The 18,592-nt window shown below is 43.1% G+C and overlaps 1 protein-coding gene across 9 annotated transcripts in view; it reads left to right on the forward strand.

Annotated features, from left to right (window-relative positions):
• The window catches only part of MOB3B (MOB kinase activator 3B), a 184,518-nt gene that overhangs the window by 34,187 nt on the left and 131,739 nt on the right, over positions 1-18,592 (forward strand). For 2 of the 9 annotated variants that reach the window (XM_059656505.1, XM_059656509.1), the window contains exon 2: positions 11,742-11,794. The exons of the other annotated variants lie outside the window; for them this stretch is intronic. The gene's annotated coding sequence lies outside the window, so the exon portion shown is untranslated. The remainder of the gene's footprint in view (positions 1-11,741; positions 11,795-18,592) is intronic. 9 annotated transcript variants of the gene reach the window in all.

An 18,592-nucleotide genomic window follows, 5' to 3' on the forward strand; every position in this document is an offset into this window, starting at 1 on the left:
AGAGTTTCCTCCGATGCAGAGTAGGTCATCTACACATGTTTGTTCACTGAAAGTATGAACCTCAGTTTCCAAAAATAAAATATTCTTTTTTCATCTGGTGTGACAGCTGCCTTCGTGGGGGCCTCTTCCCAGCCAAGGAAACCTATGCTTTTATTTGCAGATGTGCACCTTGGAAGCTGCCCTCCAACCCTTACCCTCCCCCCACCCACAGTTTCTGTTCATCTCCCGATTGGGGAAATCAGTGCCCCATCACCTCCAATTTAAGCTGCACTCTATATCAGCAGCACAGCTGTTCTCTCTTCCTGTGTCGAGAGAGATGTGCGTAGTGCGTTTGGAAACTGCTTTCAAAAGTGAGAGCCCAGGATCAGCAGCTGCTGGGTGTAGGTCTAAGGTCCAACCACAGCCTCTGCAGAGGCACCTGCTACTTTCAGACCTGCTTGGGAGTGAGGGGTCCCCACACACAACGCTTCTGTCTGCTTTCCATGCAGGGCTGTGAAGTGACAGGGAAGAAAACCACGAGAGAGAGAGAGAGAGAGGGGCTGGGGGAAGTGAAAGGGGATACTATGGACAAAGGCTGTGCAAAGGGATATGTGTACGTATAACAGCAGAGAGAAGCTTAAAAACAACCTCCAATTTTCCAAAACGAGGGTGGGAACCATATGTCTCTAAAATCCCACCCCGCATCGTCATTTGAAACATGAAGATTCACCTTTTTAGTCATGCAAGTTACCAGTCCTCCCATAATAAGTAGGAACAGTTCATCCCTGCCATGGCGTGGTTATAGCCCTATACCAGTCCTTCTCCTCGCCCTGGCTGAAACAGCCCAGATAAGTGGGCACAGGCAGCCTTGAAGTGTGCATTATGTAAGCAAGCCTCGCCTCCTCCCTGGGCCGTGGTATTCCACTGGGCGTGCAGATGTGATGCCCATCTCGAATCTCTTGTGAACATTTTGCAGTTCTCCGCGATACCTGCTGGGCTCGATGCTGAGCCGAGCGAGGCGGTTTGCTAAGAGTTCTCAGTCACCTCCTCTTGCTGCTGCTCCAGCAACTGCTGCCCTGGAATTGCTAAATGTAGGAAAACTGTGTGTTTGTTCTTTCTGATGCTCACCCTCGTCTGCCTCCCACATCTACAGCACAATAGGAAACTGGTAGGTAAGGGAGCTTGAGAAAATCCTTTGCAGACCGCCAGCCCCAGGGGCGATTCAGAGCAGCGTGTCAGAGGCAGGTGTGAGGCTGAGGGACAGCAGACACCCTGTGAAGAAGTATGGCTGCTGCTTAAGATCTGCAAGAGCGAGGGTGATGGTGAAGGCAGGGCCTAGACCAGTGATGGCGAACCTATGACACGCATGTCAGAGGTGACACGCAAACTCATTTCTTGGGGTTGATTTTTCTTTGTTAAATGGCATTTAAATATATAAAAATAAATATCAAAAATATAAGTCTTTGTTTTACTATGGTTGCAAATATCAAAAAATTTCTATATGCGACATGGCACCAGAGTTAAGTTAGGGTTTTTCAAAATGCTGACACGCCGAGCTCAAAAGGTTCGCCATCACTGGCCTAGACAGTGCGCACTTCTGCGGTGTTGTAAGGGCACCGGAGTATTGTGGGCCCAGCTCAGTCCTCCCTTGCCAGTGCTCCTGGGTTGGAAGCTCCGTCCACTCTGAGAAGTGGTCCTGGATCCCTGGGCTCTCTGTGCACAGGTATCTTCCTCAAAGGCATCCTTGGGCCACCATCTAAACGAGCCCTTGCCCCAGTATCCTTTTTTGTAGCACTGCCCTTCTCATTCTTTCAGTCTGCAGGCTGACGCTCTATCCACTGAGCCAAACCGGTTAGGGCCCTTCTCATTCTTAGCACACAGCACAGTTGGTTGCTGTATTTCGTGTGTGTGTGTGTGTGTGTGTGTGTTTGTGTGTGTTTGTGTGCGTGTGTGTGTTTAACGGCTTCTCATCCACCAGATTCTAAACTCCATTAAGATAAGAATCATGTCTGTTTTGTTCACCACATCAAACCCAGCCTGACCTGGCAGGTGCCCAATAAATATTGATTGGACAAATTAAATGTAGGATTTTATCCTTTTATTATAAAGATGCTTGCATATCAACTCATTGAGTTGGTACTTATATAGCTAGCAATAGCTAATAGTGATGAGTAATATGTAGAACTGTTTGCTGTGATTTATTATTATTAATATTTTATCAATCTGTGCACTGGATGCTAATGAAACATCCACTAACACGGTCCCACTGGGAATGAAGAATGCTGGTCTAGAGCGTGAATGAGTGGTCTGTTTAAACAGGGGCAGGGCCAGTTGTCCAGGGTGGGTCAAGTGTCATCAGTTAAAGGCAATACTCAAGTTTCTATTAAGTGAAGTGCATTGGCCACTCACTGTGACTGTATGTCTCAGAGTCCCAGGCTAGGGCATCCAAGATGGCACCTGGGTCTGGCTCTGTGGAGATGGTTTAGTGGCTGGTACCGGAGGGATCCTGAGGCCTGGATATGAGTGCCTGCAGAAAAAGCCCAGGATGCATGGACACTGAGGGGAGAGAGAGAGAACTGAGGGATTGATTCATGCAGGCGCGGAGCCCACAGAGCAGGTGCCTGGCTGGGGAGGTGGGCAGACCTGAAAGGCAGCAGCAGGAACGAGGTCAGGGGCAAACAGCAGGGAATCATCCTGGGCCCGCTGCCCAAGGAGCCTAGATGGTGGCCCTTCAGCGAGCATGGGGTAGGGTGACTCCAAAGTTGAGGCTGACAGCAAACGTTTCCAAGTTCTTCGTGCTTTTTATTTAGAGTAGAAACAAGCCCCACATAATGGCCTCACTCTGCTCTGTGCTGACAGCGTGCCACCCATGCGCTTGGCTCGGGGAGAAATGTGCACTTCCTATGGTTTCCTGCTCCACCCGAGTTTTTGTTTTGTTTTGTTTTGTTTTTTTTTGTTTTGTTTTCAGTACCAGTTCACTGCCGCTGGAAGTGCAGACCTCACCTTCTCAGCCCCACCTGGTGGGCTGCACGCTGCCGTGACTGTCCGGGAGACCTGGTTGGATCTAGGTCTTCTGGCAGCACCGACCAGCCCTCCCCTTCTCCCCTAAGGAATGAGTCTCTGAGGGGCAGCCCTGAGGAAGGGCCCCTGATCACCTCTCTTTTTAGCCCCTCTTTAGTCCTGGGCAGTCTCAGCAGGTTGTGTGTTTTCAGAGGCGCATACGTTAGGTAACATTGCTCACTTGGGGGCAACCTTGCCCCTCAAAGACTTATATAGAACTTGGTCTGAACCCCAGTTCCTGGTATGTGAGTTCAACATGGCCAGCACCCCTTTTCTGACTCCCCTTTGCTCTCTGACCCCTCACCCCTGCTCTGGCTCCCCTTTGGCTCCTCCCTCCCCCATCCCCCGCCACCACTCCCCCCCACCCCCACATACCCTTTTGCTTTTCTGTCCTTCTCCTGAATTGTGCAGTCTCCACACTTCCACTCAGAATCTGATCTGGTCCTAAGTCTTACCCTTTTTCCATTTCTCTAAGAAACCCAGTGGAAATCAGCGTTTTCCTGGGTCAGTAGTTTTATTAATGATTTCATGAGACTTGGGAGCAGAGGAGGGACCACCTCAACCATGACCAACCCTCCGCTTGTCCCCTGCATTGCTGGTTCCCGCTCTCCTTGGCCCTCTGGCTGCTCAGGGCCAGGCCTGTAGGACCTTCTGAGGCCTAGGACCCTCCCACACACATGCCGAACAAGTCAATGTGCACCCACACCCTGTGTTAAATGTAAGGTTTTGCTGCAAGAGATGACAAGCATTTCTATAATTTGGCTTTTGAAATTGACTGTGAGTAACTCCTTCCGTTTTGACCGGCTCTGATTTCTCAGGAGTGTTACTGTTGCATATTAGAAAGTGAGAAAATTTAGCCAACTGTTTTCATGTAGAATAAAATATCTTTGAATATTAGGTTTAACAATTAAGAAATAAACATCATGCATTTGTAGACCTTCACTTGAACAGTTGTTTTTTTTGTGTGTGTTTTTCTCTTTACATTCTGGACATAATTATGTATCTCCCTTAAGTCTTCAAATATTTACGTACACCCATGATGAGGTTAGACTGTAGGCACTGGAGCCAGGCTACACGGGTGATGAGACCACTTTAATAGGAGGCCTGTCCACAGACAAGACCCTAGGAGGCTGGTCCCCACCATGGCTGCAGTCCTTGCCAGGAGCAGGCCCTGTCCAGCCAACCCAATTACCCCTCGTGCCTTCTGGAATTATGATAAACACAATTTTCTTGGTCTTATTACACATATTTTTGCAGAGCCCAACTAAGTTTAAAAATAGCCATCTGGTGCATTCCTCATGCAGGGATTTCGTCAGGAAACTGAAGCAACCTTAGAGAATGCTCTCCTGGGGAGTGCACTGGCTTGAAGTTGGGAGGAAGACAGGAAAACAGCCAGCAGGGGCACGGGACTGGCAAAGGTGTCTCCTGCATCCTGGTAGGGGCTGGGCTGGGTCTGGAAGACCCTGGGAGCCATGCTGAACCTGACCTCCTAGGCCCTGGGCAAGAACTGGCATCCCAGGACTGGCTCAGATCACAGACTCAGAGGAACAGAAGGTGACTGTCGTTGGTTCTTTTTCCCAACTCTGCTCCCTTCTCTCTACCCTTCCAGGCATTTTTAACGCTACTATTTTTATTAACAGCTAGATAAATCTAGATGACCAGTAAGCCCCAGAGGAGACCTGGCGTAAGCAGAACTGCTGGAATAAACACCCAGACATTATATGGAGTTTTGAGTGACCACTGGGGCTCCATGTACTTTACGTCTGGATTATGCAGTGTTTTTCCCATCCGTTAATGTTAGGTCTCTTCAGCCAAATGATAAGGTTGAGCAGGGTGGAAATTACAGGGTGTGGGTCTCAGTGGTGTTTTAGTGTAAGCCATCACTTCCATTCATGCTGCTAGGCTTTGCAAGGGTTTTTCTTTTGTCTTTTGCTTTCTGTTCTTGTTTTTGCATTTTATTTATCATGCTCTTTGCATCATTTTATCTTTTTCCCTCCTACCTACTGGATTGATAGCATTTTCTCTCCCTTTTTTTTTTCTTTTGGTGTTTCGTCTTTAAAAATTAGTAGCCTAGCCCAATTTGGCTCAGTGGATAGAGTGTCAACCTGCAGACTGAAGGGTCCCGGGTTCAAGTTCAGTCAAGCACATGTAACTCAAAAGGTGAATATCACAGGCTCAGTTGCAGGCTCAATCCCCCACCCTAGTCTGGGCATGTATGGGAGGCTACCAATCAATGTGTCTCTCTCTCATGGACGTTTCTCTCTCTCTCTTTCCCCCTCCCTTGCACTCACTCTAAAAATCAATGGAAAAATATCCATGGGTGAGAATTAAAAAACAAAACAAAACAAAAATTAGTAGCCAATGTTTAAAATGCAAATTTCTCACAAAACACTGAACTTCCAGCCTTGTTGACCAACCTGACACTGGGTTTGTATTCCTACACGGTGGCAACAATCTGTGAGAGCTACCTTCTTCAGACACATAGACTCAGCAGTTTGCCCCAGGCCCCACTCGGCTCTATTGTCTCCCTGACCCTGATGAATCATCAGTTACTATTTCATTGGAGCTGTTGCTCTCCTAGACCTACTGTTGACTCATTTTTGTGACCTCGCTTGCCCAGGAGGCATCATTTAGCTGGAGCATTTGGTGAATCTACATGTTATCATTTCTGATATATTTTACTTCATTGTTTGCCATTGTGCTTTTCATTTGTCCCACAGTTTCTATGCATCCTCTCTCCTTTCTTGTCTTCTTTTGGATTGATTGTGTTGTGTGTGTTTTTGTTTGTTTGTTTGTTTGCTTGTTGTGTCTCACTCCACTTTTTCTTCTGTACCACTCCAAAACTTACAGTCTGTTTTTATTTCACCCAATTCTAAAGCGATCAGTATCTTTATCTTCCTCTGAACAACACCCTTCCCACTCATGTCCCTTTAATTCCTGTGCTAGTCTTTCGGTGTATTTTAAAACTATGTATTTTTTCTTCTTAAACATCCCACGAAGCATTTTTGTTGTTGTTGTTCTTTTAGAGCATCAATGCTTGTATTAATTCACCTATATATTTACCACTTTCAGTCCTCTCAATTCTTTATTATATTTCAGAATCTTATGTCTTCTTATATCCTTGCGATTCCTTCTTATATCTCCTCTTATATGCCTTACATCTGTGATCAATTTTCTTTTGCTCAAACTACATTCTTCAGTATTTTCTTTTTTTTCAGTATTTTCTTTAGTGAGGATCTGCTGGTGGCAAGTTCTTTCTGGGTTTATCTGTCTGTGCACGTCTCAAGCGAGTCTTCCATTTTCCCCCTCCCCCCCACTACTACTTTGAAAGTTACATATTCCATTTCTTTCTCATTTCCCCCAAAATTACTTAGTTTTGACTTTTATTTATTTATTTATTTATCTTTATTGTTGAAAGTATTACAGATGTCCCTTTTTCCCCTCCACTGACTCCCTCTATCCCCTCTCCCCCCCCCGCCCCCCCCCACCAGGCCTTCACTACACGACGGTCTATGTCCATGGATTATAAATTCTTTGGTTAATCTCTTCCTCCCCCCCCGCCCCCCCCCCCCAATCTGAGATTCCTCAGTCTGTTCCATGCTTCCATGTCTCTGGATCTATTTTGTTCATCAGTTTATTTTGTTCATTAGATTCCATAAATGAGTGAGATCATGTGATACTTGTCTTTTTCTGACTGGCTTATTTCACTTAGCATAATACTCTCCAGGCCCTCCATGCTGCCTCATAGGGTAAGAGATTCTTCTTTTTTTACAGCTGCATAGTATTCCAAGCTGTAAATGTACCACAGCTTTTTTATCCATTTATCTACTGATGAACACAGTATATTCTTCAACTAGTCTATATATTCCTCTATCTCTTTTTTCAATGTCCTATAGTTTTCTGAGTACGGGTCCTTTACCTCCTTCGTTATGTTTATTCCAAAGTATCTTAATTTTTATTTTATCGCAGTGACAAATGGGATTTTTTTTTTTTTTTTTTTTTTTTTTTTTTTTTTTTTTTTTAGTTTCTCTGTTTGAGGAGTATAGGTGTTAGTTCTTTGAGTGTTTGGTAAAACTCCCCTGGGAAGCCATCTGGACCAGGGCTTTTGTTTGCTGGGAGTTTTTTGATTACTGCTTCTACTTCATCAGTTGATATTGGCCTATTCAGGTTTTCTGATTCTTTCTGATTCAGTTTTGGTAGATTGTATTTTTCTAGGAATTTGTCCATTTGATCCAGATTATCCAGCTTGTAGGCATATAGTTGTTCATAGTATTTTCTTACAATCCTTATTTCTGTGGTGTCAGTTTTTGTTTCTGATTTCATTTATTTGGGTCCTTTCTCTTTGTTTCTTGACTATTTGGCTAAAGGTCATTCAATCTTGTTTATTTTTTCCAAAAAAACAGCTCTTGATTTCATTGCTCTTTTTTATTGTTTTTTTTTTTCAGTCTCTATGTCATCTATTTCTGCTTTAATCTTTGTTATTTTTATACTAACTTACTCCTTCTACTTACTCTGGGCTTTTCTTGTTCTCTTTCTAATTCTTTAAGTTGTACAGTTATAGAGTTTGTTAGAAATTTTTCTTGATTTTGAGGTAGGCCTATAATGCTATGAACTTCCCCCTCAGGACTGCTTTTGCTGTGTCCCATAGATTTTGGGTTGTTGTGTGTTCATTTTCATTTGTTTCCAGGAAGTTTTTTATTTCTTCTTTGATCTCATTTGTAACTGATTCATTGTTTAATAACATGTTATTTAGCTTCCATGTGTTTCAATGCTTTTCAGTGTGTTTTTTACAATATATTTTTATTGATTTCAGAAAGGAAGGGAAAAAGAGAGAGAGATAGAAACATCAATGATGAGAGAGAATTATTGATCAACTGCCTCCTGCACACCCACTACTGGGGATTGAGTCTGCAACACAGGCATGTGCCCTGACTGGGAATTGAACCATGACCTCCCGGTTCATAAGTCAACACTCAACCACTGAGCTATATCAGCTGGCCTTGAGTGTTTTTATTACAGTTGATTTCTAATTTCATGTGATTGTGATCTAAAAAGATGCTTTATATGATTTCAATCTTATTGAACTGTTAGAGACTTGTTTTATGTCCTAACATGTGGTCCATCTTTGAGAATGTCCCATGTACTCTTTTTTTTAAAATATATTTTATTGATTTTTTACAGAGAGGAAGGAAGAGAGATAGAGAGTTAGAAACATTGATGGGAGAGAAACATCAATCAGCCGCCTCCTGCACATCTCCTACTGGGGATGTGCCCGCAACCCAGGTACATGCCCTTGACCGGAATCGAACCTGGGACCTTTCAGTCCGCAGGCCGACGCTCTATCCACTGAGCCAAACCGGTTTTGGCCCATGTACTCTTGAGAAGAATGTATGTTCTGCAACTTCAGGGTGAAATGTTCTGCAAATGTCAGTTAAATCTATCTGATTGAGTTTGTCATTTAGAGTCACTGTTTCCTTGATGATTTCTTTTTTGTCTGGAAGATCTATCCAGTGAAGTCAGTAAGGTGTTAAAGTCCCCTACTATCACTGTATTGCTGTTGCTTTCTCCCTTAAAGTCCTCCAGAAATTTTTTTTTTAAATATATCTAGATGTTCCCATATTAGGTGCATATATGTTTACCAGAGTTATATCCTCTTATTGTATCGATCCCTTTAGTATTAGGAAGTAACCTTTATTGTCTCTTGTGATGGCCTTCATTTTGAAGTCTATTTTGTCCAATGAGAGTATTGCTTTCCCAGCATTTTTATTTGTTTCCATTTGCATGGAAAATATTTTCCCATCCCTTCATTCTCATCCTGTCTTTTGTTCTGAGGTGGATCTTTTGTAGACAGTATATATGTGGATCATGTTTTTTTTTTTATCCATTAAGCTACCCTATGTCTTTTGATTTGTTTGGGGCATTTAATACATTAACATTTAAGGTTATTATTGGTAGGTTCTTATTAATAGCCATTTTAATAATTCTTTATGCCTATATTTCTTTCTCTATTTATTTTTATTATTACTGCAGTCCTTTTTAACATTTCTTGTAATGCTGGTTAGGTGTTGATAAACTTATTTAGTCTTTTTTTTTTCTTTCTGGGAAGCTCTTTATTTCACCTTCTATTTTGAATGATACCCTTGCTGTATGTAGTAGTCTTGGTTTTAGATCCTTGCTTTTCATTACCTTGAATATTTCATGCCATTCCATTCTGGCCTGTAGAGTTTTTGTTGAAAAATCAGGTTACATCCTTATGGAAGCTTCTTTGTAGGTAACAAATTGCTTTTCTCTTGCTGCCTTTAAGATTTTGTCTTTAACTTTTGGCATTTCAATTATGATGTGTCTGGGATGGGCCTGTTTGGGTTCTTCTTGGTTGGGACTCTCTGTGCCTCCTAAACTTGTGTGACTTTTTCCTTCACCAGGTTAGGGAATTTTTCTGCAATTATTTCTCCAAGCAGGTTCTTTATCCCTTGCTTACTCTCTTCTCCTTTTACTCTTATGATGCAGATATTGTTACATTTCATGTTGTCCCACATCTCCCTTAAACTGTACTCCAGTTTTTGTTTGTTTTTGTGTTATTTTTTTGTTAATCCTCACTCCAGGATATTTTTTTCCATTGGTTTTTAGAGAGAGTGGAATGGAGGGGGAGAGACAGAGAGAAAGAGAGAGAAACATCAATGTGAGAGAGACACATTGATTGGTTGCCTCCTGGATGTGTTCCAACCAGGGCCAGAGATCAAGCATGCAATCGAGGTACATTCCCTTGACTGGAATCAAACCCACAACCCTTCATTCTACAGGCCAACACTCTAACCACTGAGCCAAACTAGCTAGGCCTGACCTCCCTGTTTTTTTGTGTGTTTTTTAAAAATATATTTTATTGATTTTTTACAGAGAGGAAGGGAGAGGGAAAGGGATAGAGAGTTAGAAACATCGATGAGAGAGAAACATCGATTCAGCTGCCCCCTGCACACTCCCTACTGGGGACATGCCAGCAACGAAGGTACATGGCCTTGACTGGAAACAAACCTGGGACCCTTCGGTCCACAGGCCGACGCTCTATCCACTGAGCCAAACCAGTTAGGGCTATTTTTTTAAAAAAAATATATTTTATTGACTTTTTACAGAGAGGAAGGGAGAGGGATAGAGAGTTAGAAACATCGATGAGAGAGAAACATCAATCAGCTGCCTCCTGCACGCCTCCTACTGGGGATGTGCCTGCAACCAAGGTACATGCCCTTGACCAGAATCGAACCTGGGACCCTTCATTCTGCAGGCCGACGCTCCACCCACTGAGCCAAACTGGCCAGGGCAGTCCTCCTGTTTTTTAATTGTTTTTTCTTTTTGGTTCTCTAATTGAGTGATTTTTTTTCTACCCTATCTTCTAATTCACTGATCTGATCCTCTGCTTCCTCTGTTCTTTATTCCTTACAGTGTGTCCTTTATTTCAGTTATGTCATCCTTCATTTATTTCTGCCTGGTCATTTTTCATAGTTTCTATATCTTTTCTCATGATATTGAGCATCCATATAATCATTACTCTGAACTCTATATCTGATAAGTTGCTTACCTCCATTTCATTTAGCTCTTCTTCTGGAGAATTCTCTTGTTCTTTCATTTGGGGCTTATTTCTTTGTCTCCCCATTTTTGATGCCTGCTTGGGTTTGTTTCTATGTATTAGGTAGATCTTAGTACAGTGGCTATATCAGTGATGACGAACCTATGACATGCGTGTCAGAGGTGACACGCAAACTCATTTTTTTGGTTGATTTTTCTTTGTTGAATGGCATTTAAATATATAAAATAAACATCAAAAATATGTCTTTGTTTTACTATGGTTGCAAATATCAAAAAATTTCTATATGTGACACGGCACCAGAGTTAAGTTAGGGTTTTTCAAAATGCTGACACGCCGAGCTCAAAAGGTTCGCCATCACTGGGCTATATGTAGTAGTTGACCTGTGGAATCCAGTGGTACAGTCACCCTGGTCACCAGATGTGGTTGCTCTAATAATGCTCCTTGTGCATGTTGTGTTGGCCCTCCTGTTGTAATTGAGTCTTCATTGCTATTGGCTCATTCATACATGAGCTTGACCCTCAGGCTCTACCCCCAACATAGCGTGCAGTCTGCTGTGCAGTTGCTTATCACGGGAAGGAGAATTCTCCTCTGCCTGTCATGGATATTTACCTGTGGATATACCACTTGTGGAGCTTATTGGATCCTGCTCTGTTGTCTGAAGCTTACCACTGAGCTTATGGGTTTGGGGCCTCTTCAGAGGGTTCTGGTACAGGCCAGTGTCAGACGCTGTTTGTAACTGAATACCCTATTTAGAGCAATCAGCAATCCAAAGCTTGTGGCTCTACCTGCTAGGCTTGGACACACGTGGGAAGGACTGAGCTGTGCACCAAGGTCTGCTTTTCCCAGGGCCCCGAGGCAGGTTAAGCAAAGACTCAAAGTACCCAGAAATCAGCTTCTGCCTGCAGGCAGATTGTTGGTCTCAGCCACTAAAGGAGCCTCAGGCTGTAGAGCTCAGAACTCCACAGGGTGGGGTGAGAGGGTTTCCAACAAGGGGGCAATTTCTTCCCCCCAGGCAAAAGCTGCACTGATGGGAAAGCTCTGCCTGAGAAAGATGGTTTCTGTCATGTGAGGGAATGACTCAGCACATGGATCCTGAAGGTTTTCCTCTCTGCTCTTACCCCAGGCACTCATCCTGCAGCTCTAGTCCACTCTGCCTTCTTCCTGCCAGAGCCCAAAGTAAGTGGCTGCAAATGAAATTTAGTGCATCAGCGTTTTAAGGGGTGTCTGCCTAATCTAGCCATCTGTCCCTGCTGGACAGAACCCCAATGCTTCTCACAGCCAGATGTTATGTGGGCACCTTTCCCAGTTCTGGTGCTCTGGGCTGGGAAGACTGGTTCCGGGTTTAGACCCAAGACTTCTCAGGGGGAATGCCCCACAGCTGAGATATCCCTTCAGCTGCTGCCTGTGGGAGCCTGGCCAGCCCTCTTGTGGCTCCCCCCTCCCTACCAGTCTCGATGCGGCCTCCTCTTTACAACCTTGGTTATAAGGCTTCTCTCCAGCTTGTCTTTTGTTGGTTATTCAGGATGATTTTTCTATATTTTAGTTGCAATTCCAGTTTGGTCTTGGGAGAATGTTAGTGTAGCTTCCACTTAATCTGCCCTTTAACTTTTTAAATAATCATTCAAATAATTTTTTTTTCTTTTATCAAACAACACAAGGGCCTTTGAATATTTTAAGTTAATTATCCTTCCATATTATTACTAATATTTTAGCTCCAAGTTGTTTATGATTTTCCCCCATTAATCTTTAAAAATTTTTAAGCAGTTTGGTGATTATAAAGTGACTGTCATGTTTATCATCTCCTTTACTCATCATTGTTTCTTTTTCTTAGTTTAATTTACTTCATATGAAACATTATTATTGTTTAATTTTTAAGGAGTGTCTGTGAGTTAGATATTGTCTTCTTTTTTGTATGAATATGTCTTTATTTCACACTCATTTTGCGTGGTAATTTAGTTGGGTATCAAATAGTTGTTTCACAGTTATTTTCTCTTCCCACTTTGAATATGTTATTCCATTTTCTTCTAGCCTCTATCATTGATGAAAAGTTTGCTGCTAATCTGATTAGCATTATTAGGTTGTTAAACTATATTTTTCTCTCTGGTTGCTTCCATGACTGTCTTTGGTTACGGTGTTCTTCAATTTACCACAATGTGTCCAGGAATATGCATGTGTGCGTGTGTGTGTGTGCGTGTGTGTGTGTGGTTTTCTGTTTCTTTTGAATCCTGCTTGGGGCTTATAATGTTTCAAATGAGGAACACAAGTATTACTTTAATTCTGCTAAGTTCTTAGCCATTATCATTTCAATTTTGCCTCTTTCACAATTTTCTACTCCCGTGTTCTGGAACTTCTATAAAATATATATTTTATTTTTTCATTCTGTTCTCTGTCTTATATCCTCTAACACTTTCTATCTTTTTATTTCCTCTGTGCTACACTACGAGTAATTTCTTCAGTCTTTGTGACTGGCGCTGAGGATCCTATTTAGAGCCATCAGCTATCCACAGCTTGTGGCTCTGGGTGCATGGCCTGGATGCATGTGGGAAGGACTGAGCTGTGCACCCAGGTCTGCTTTTCCCAGGGCCCTCAGGCAGGTTAGGCAAAGTATCTTTCTTAACTAATTCTCTTTTCAGCTGTATCTAATATGCAACTTAACATTGTATTTTTAATTTTTAGCATTCTACTTATTTCTTTTTTCCAGTTCTGACCATTTTTTTATATCAGTTGACTATTTCATTTTAAATATACTTTTAAACATTGTTAGAGTTTAGATTTATCAGATTATTCTATTACTACTAGTTCTTGGGATGCTAATTCTGCTTGTTGTGTATATGACTCCTGATTGGTTTGCTTCTTTGTCTGGTTTGTTCAGCAGGAATTGTTTATTCTAAGGGAGTCTTTTGAGTCCTGAGTTATGAACATATTTTTACATAACAATTTGAGTTTGCTTCTGTAGAGCTTACTGTGGTCCTAGGGACATTTTTATGGTGATTTATCAGCTCAGGATTCTTGCATAATCTAAATAATGTATATTTGGGCAACATGCTTGTGCATGTTTTGTGTTTTTCACTAGATGCATTTTTTTTCCACACTGAGATTGGGGCAGGATACAGACTTACTAGTAGTTGCCTCTTCACTGAACTATTAGGAAGCAGTGGTAGTTTTTCTAGTCTCGTTTTTATGTAGAGGGAGGTTTTCAATAATTCTAACCGTGTGATGTTACCTCAGTTCCAGTCTCCTATCTGGCATGAGCTCGCCTGTCCTAACCTGGTCATTAAAATCCCAGCTCTAGGCCCTGAAGCAGCTGTATCCAGATTCATCCCCCTCTGGTGATGCAGCATTTGCTCTCATGCCTACTGCTTCGGCTTCAGCTTTGGGTTCTCTACTCATTTCTGGCCTGTATTTTTAAAAAGTTATATTTTAGGGGAAGGGTGCATATATGCATAACCCATGAACACAGACAATAGGGTGGTGAAGGCCTGGGGCAGGGGGTGGGGTCAGGTTAGAAGGGGTCAATGGGGGGAACAAGAGGGGACATATGTAATACTTTCAACAATAAAGATTTATTTTATTTATTTATTTATTTATTTTTATTGCTTAAAGTATTACAAAGAGTATTACATATGTCTCCTTCCCCCCCCCCCCCCCCCCGCCCTTGACAATCCCCTGGCTTCCCCTACCCCCCAGTGTCTTATGTCCATCGGTTATGCTTATATGCATGCATACAAGTCCTTTGGTTGATCTCTTACCCACCCCCCTCCTGCCCTCCCACCCTCCCCGGCCTTCCTGCTGTAGTTTGACAGTCTGTAATACTTTCAACAATAAAGATTTAAACAAAACAAAGTAAAAGTTTTGTTTTATAGGTCTGGGAAGCACATTCACCAGATGACCACACTGGATCATATTTTATATGTGTTTGGAAGTGAAGGAGGACCTGGGTGAACTTAGTATGGCATTAGGAAAAGGCGAGGAAGGAAGGGTGAGTAGAAGCAGCCTAGAGTGCTGTGCTAAGGGAGTTTGACGAGGCTGAGGAGAGTCCTTGAACCAAAGACAACCCGTTAGGTGAATTTTTATCTCCCAGGAACAGGCTTGCCTAGGTATCTCCGACATTCTCAGTCACTGGGTAGGACCAGGTCGTGGAGATCATGACTTTGGCATAAATGCAGAGATGGATTTCAGAGCATAGCAGCTATTACTCTTGGTCAGTTATGGTCCCTATCAGTAGGATGACTGCAAGGCGTATCTGATGGCAACCGCACTGGGTAAAGAGCCTTCCAGGAAGAGGGAACAGTGATTGCAAAGGCTCTTGCTATGGGTTAAAGTGTATCCCCACATCCCCAATTCATATAGAGAAGTTCTAAGCTCCAGTTCCTCAGAATGTGACAGAATGTGGAAAAAGGATCATTGCAGTTATAATGAGTTAAGATGAGTTCATCCTGGAGTAAGGTGGGCCTCTAATCTATGCAAACCAGTGACCTCATAAAAAGAAGAATTTTGGAGACAGACTGGCTCCTGGGAAGAGCACCATCTTGGGGTGATGAGTCTGTAAGCCCAGGGACACTGAAGATTGTTAGCAAGCCACCAGAAGCAAAGAGAGAGGCATGAGACACATCATTTTACAGAGCCTCAAAAAAACCCAACTACCCTACCAATAACTTGATTTCAGACTTCTAACCTCCAAAACGCTGAGACAATAAATTTCTGTTATTTAAGCCACACAGCTTGTGTTACCTTGTATGGCAGCCCCAGCAAACTTATAGACCCCTCAAATGATAGTGAACTTGGTGTGTTATGGAAACATCAAGGAGCCCAATGTGGGTAGATAAGTGACAGGAAGAACTGCAGAGGAAGAGGTATCCAGGGGCCAGATCTGTAGATCATGGCTTTGTAAAAATAAAAATAAAAAACACAGTAAAACCAGATGGAGCTATGAAGAACTTTAAAGCAGGGTTATAGGGGAGAGAGAGACTGGGTTAGGTGGGGTGTGCTTTATTTAGGAAGTGTTGTAGATCCTCCATGCACCTTTGCCAGGTTTTGTCCATGAAGATCCCTTTCCTTCCTGTCTGCCCTTTCCTTGCCCCTTCAAAACTTCCCAGAATGGGAAATAGCTGTGTGACTCATAACAGAAATGATAGGAAGATTCTAACCAGCAGGCACCTGCCATCCCTGTCATCACGGCAATTAGTTTAGGGCAGTGATTGTGAACCTATGACACGCGTGTCAGAGGTGACACGCAAACTCATTTTTTTGGTTGATTTTTCTTTGTTAAATGGCATTTAAATATATAAAATAAATATCAAAAATATAAGTCTTTGTTTTACTCTGGTTGCAAATATCAAAATATTTCTATATGTGACACGTCACCAGAGTTAAGTTAGGGTTTTTCAAAATGCTGACACTCCGAGCTCAAAAGGTTCGCCATCACTGGTTTAGGGTGTGCTGACCTGGGTTGTGCCATTCGAGATGTCCTTGCCTCCACTTGTTTGCTGGCTGAGGTGAGGTTTATTCAGTCAGCCTTCATGAGAGGGATGGCAAGGTAACAGATGGGGAGAGGCAGGTTGGGCTGGGAAGGTCTGGGGGAATTCCACTTGATTCGCTTCCTCTAAGCCTCAGTCCTCAGGAGATATTGGCAGGCCATGGACTGATGAGGTGTCATGTATTTCATCATTAGTCAGAAAGCACCTGTACTTAAAAGGCCCCACTCTGCTTACAGGCTTATGGTTGGAAGAAATGCAAATTATTATCAGGATTACTTTGTCTCCTTCCCACACAATTTGAGGGAGCTCTATAAAATTAAATCCACCCTAAACCTAGACCAGTGATGGCGAACCTATCACACACGTGTCAGAGGTGACACGCAAACTCATTTTTTTGGTTGATTTTTCTTTGTTAAATGGCATTTAAATATATAAAATAAGTATCAAAAATATAAATCTTTGTTTTACTATGGTTGCAAGTATCAAAAAATTTCTATATGTGACACGGCACCAGAGTTAAGTTAGGGTTTTTCAAAATGCTGACACGCCGAGCTCAAAAGGTTCGCCATCACTGACCTAGACTGTTATAAAAATGAAACAGTGTTTCAAGTGTCTATGGCTGCTCTCAGGTGAGGTGCCCCAGGTGAAAGCTTAGACTCTCTGGGCAGCTTCCCAAATGAATGCCAAGGAGCTTACTCCTGTGAGCTGGGGAGGGTGCATGACCTCTGATGACCTTGAGGGAACATCTTCATGGGGTCCGGTCCATTATTGACTTTCCCTGTTTGTGGCTAGGCCCCTGGGTGGAGAAAAGACTGGAATTCCCCTGCACTGTGTCCCACGGCCCGTCTGCAGGTCCCTGTGTTGCCCCTAGAAGCTGTGAGGCCCTCCTTGCTTTGGATCAGTTTAGGGACCTAGCTCGCCAGGCAGGAGATTCTTCTCAGCTTGTGATGCCAAACTTCTCTTACTGGACATCTTGAAGGCCAAGGCCCTGCCTTCTTCCTGTCTGGGCCATTCTGCGAGCTAGCCAAGTCTGATGCCGCAGGCACAACAAGGAGTGACTCCATGTCCCAGCGCGACCCCGTCCTCCCCCTCCCCTCTTCCCCAGGCACCTGGGCAGCTTGTGCTCACAGCTCACAAGATCTCTCTGCTAGATGAGAAAAACGTGTATTTGATTCAGGACCTTGAGGCCAGGCGTGTGGATTGCATTCTGGGCAGAAATGAAAATCCTGGTGCAATGGCCTTTCAAAGCTGCAATAAATCAGGGCTCCTTGGCCGTCCTGCCGTGGTCTGTCAGGTTTTGTCTTTTTCTAGAAGCCACGCTGGGTTATGGCAAATTAGGGGAGATCAAATGAACACCAGCTCATTGTGTAATCACTCTCAATTTCTACAGTTTGGGAGCAGCCATCTTATGATTTAAAATAGAAATATTTGCAAATGGTGTACCTTGATCCGTTATGCATTTGAGATGTGCTGAAGTGACTCAAATGGGTTTCTTCTTCTTTTTTTCAGTATGGCAGTCTTACTAGTTTTTGTATTTATTTGTGTTTTTCCTTCTTCGACTATATTAAGCCTTTGACCATTTTTTTAATTAACTAAAGTTGATGGAAGTACTCATCCTGGGTCCAGGGGTGGGTCTTTAATACCAACTATCTCAATTCGGATTCTGTTATGTAACCACCATGTGTAGTTGTCAGTGTGTTTGTGGTTAAATGCTTATCAGCATTTTTATAGATTCCTACACCTCCTTCTTCTAAAAGGAATTTGAGTCATCTGGCACTTATATAAAACCAAAAACTATCTCAGCTTGGGGAGCTGCTTGCTGTGTGTGTGTGTAGGGGGGGGGTGCGGGGGAGGGGAGGATAAAATGCAATTTAAAGAGAGAGTAGGAGATAGCACACACCTGTTTTGGTCTCTTGCTGGGCGGGTGCTGTTTTCCTAGGAATGGCGTCTGTGTTTCTGTTTTTCCTATTCTTTCTTGGAACAAAGAGAGAAAATCTCTCATGGAGGCTTTCTCAACCAGGCTCATTGATGAATGTGTAATCTTAAATGAAAAAGAAGTCAGTAGATGTGGCTTCCTGGACTCTGTACTTGGACCAAAAATAAAGCAAGTCCTCGCCGCAGGGGCCTGGCTCAGCCCAGGGCCCGGGGCAGTCGCTTGCCAGGCTGTGCTTGAGCCGCGCACTTCTCTGGGCAAACCCCCAGGCCTCTGGAGGCTGGCAAAGGCTGATCTGCCTCCCCGGTGGCTTTTACTGTTTTTAAGAAGCGTGGTGGCACCCTCGCTTGTCATTAAAGAATAGTGTGGGAATAATAAATAAAACAACCCACAGAAAACAACAGGAAACACAAAAACCACTCCCCTGAGTGAATGAAACAATTGACACCGTCACGCCTTTGTGGGGTCACTGTTTCCATGCAAGTCGGTCTAGAAACTAGGAGAAGGTTTTCTCTTTGATTTGTTTTTATTGCCTTCTATTTTTAACATTTTTGGCAAGTCTAC

Source organism: Myotis daubentonii, chromosome 11 (assembly GCF_963259705.1).
Source record: "Myotis daubentonii chromosome 11, mMyoDau2.1, whole genome shotgun sequence".
NCBI classification, from domain to species: Eukaryota; Metazoa; Chordata; class Mammalia; order Chiroptera; family Vespertilionidae; genus Myotis; species Myotis daubentonii.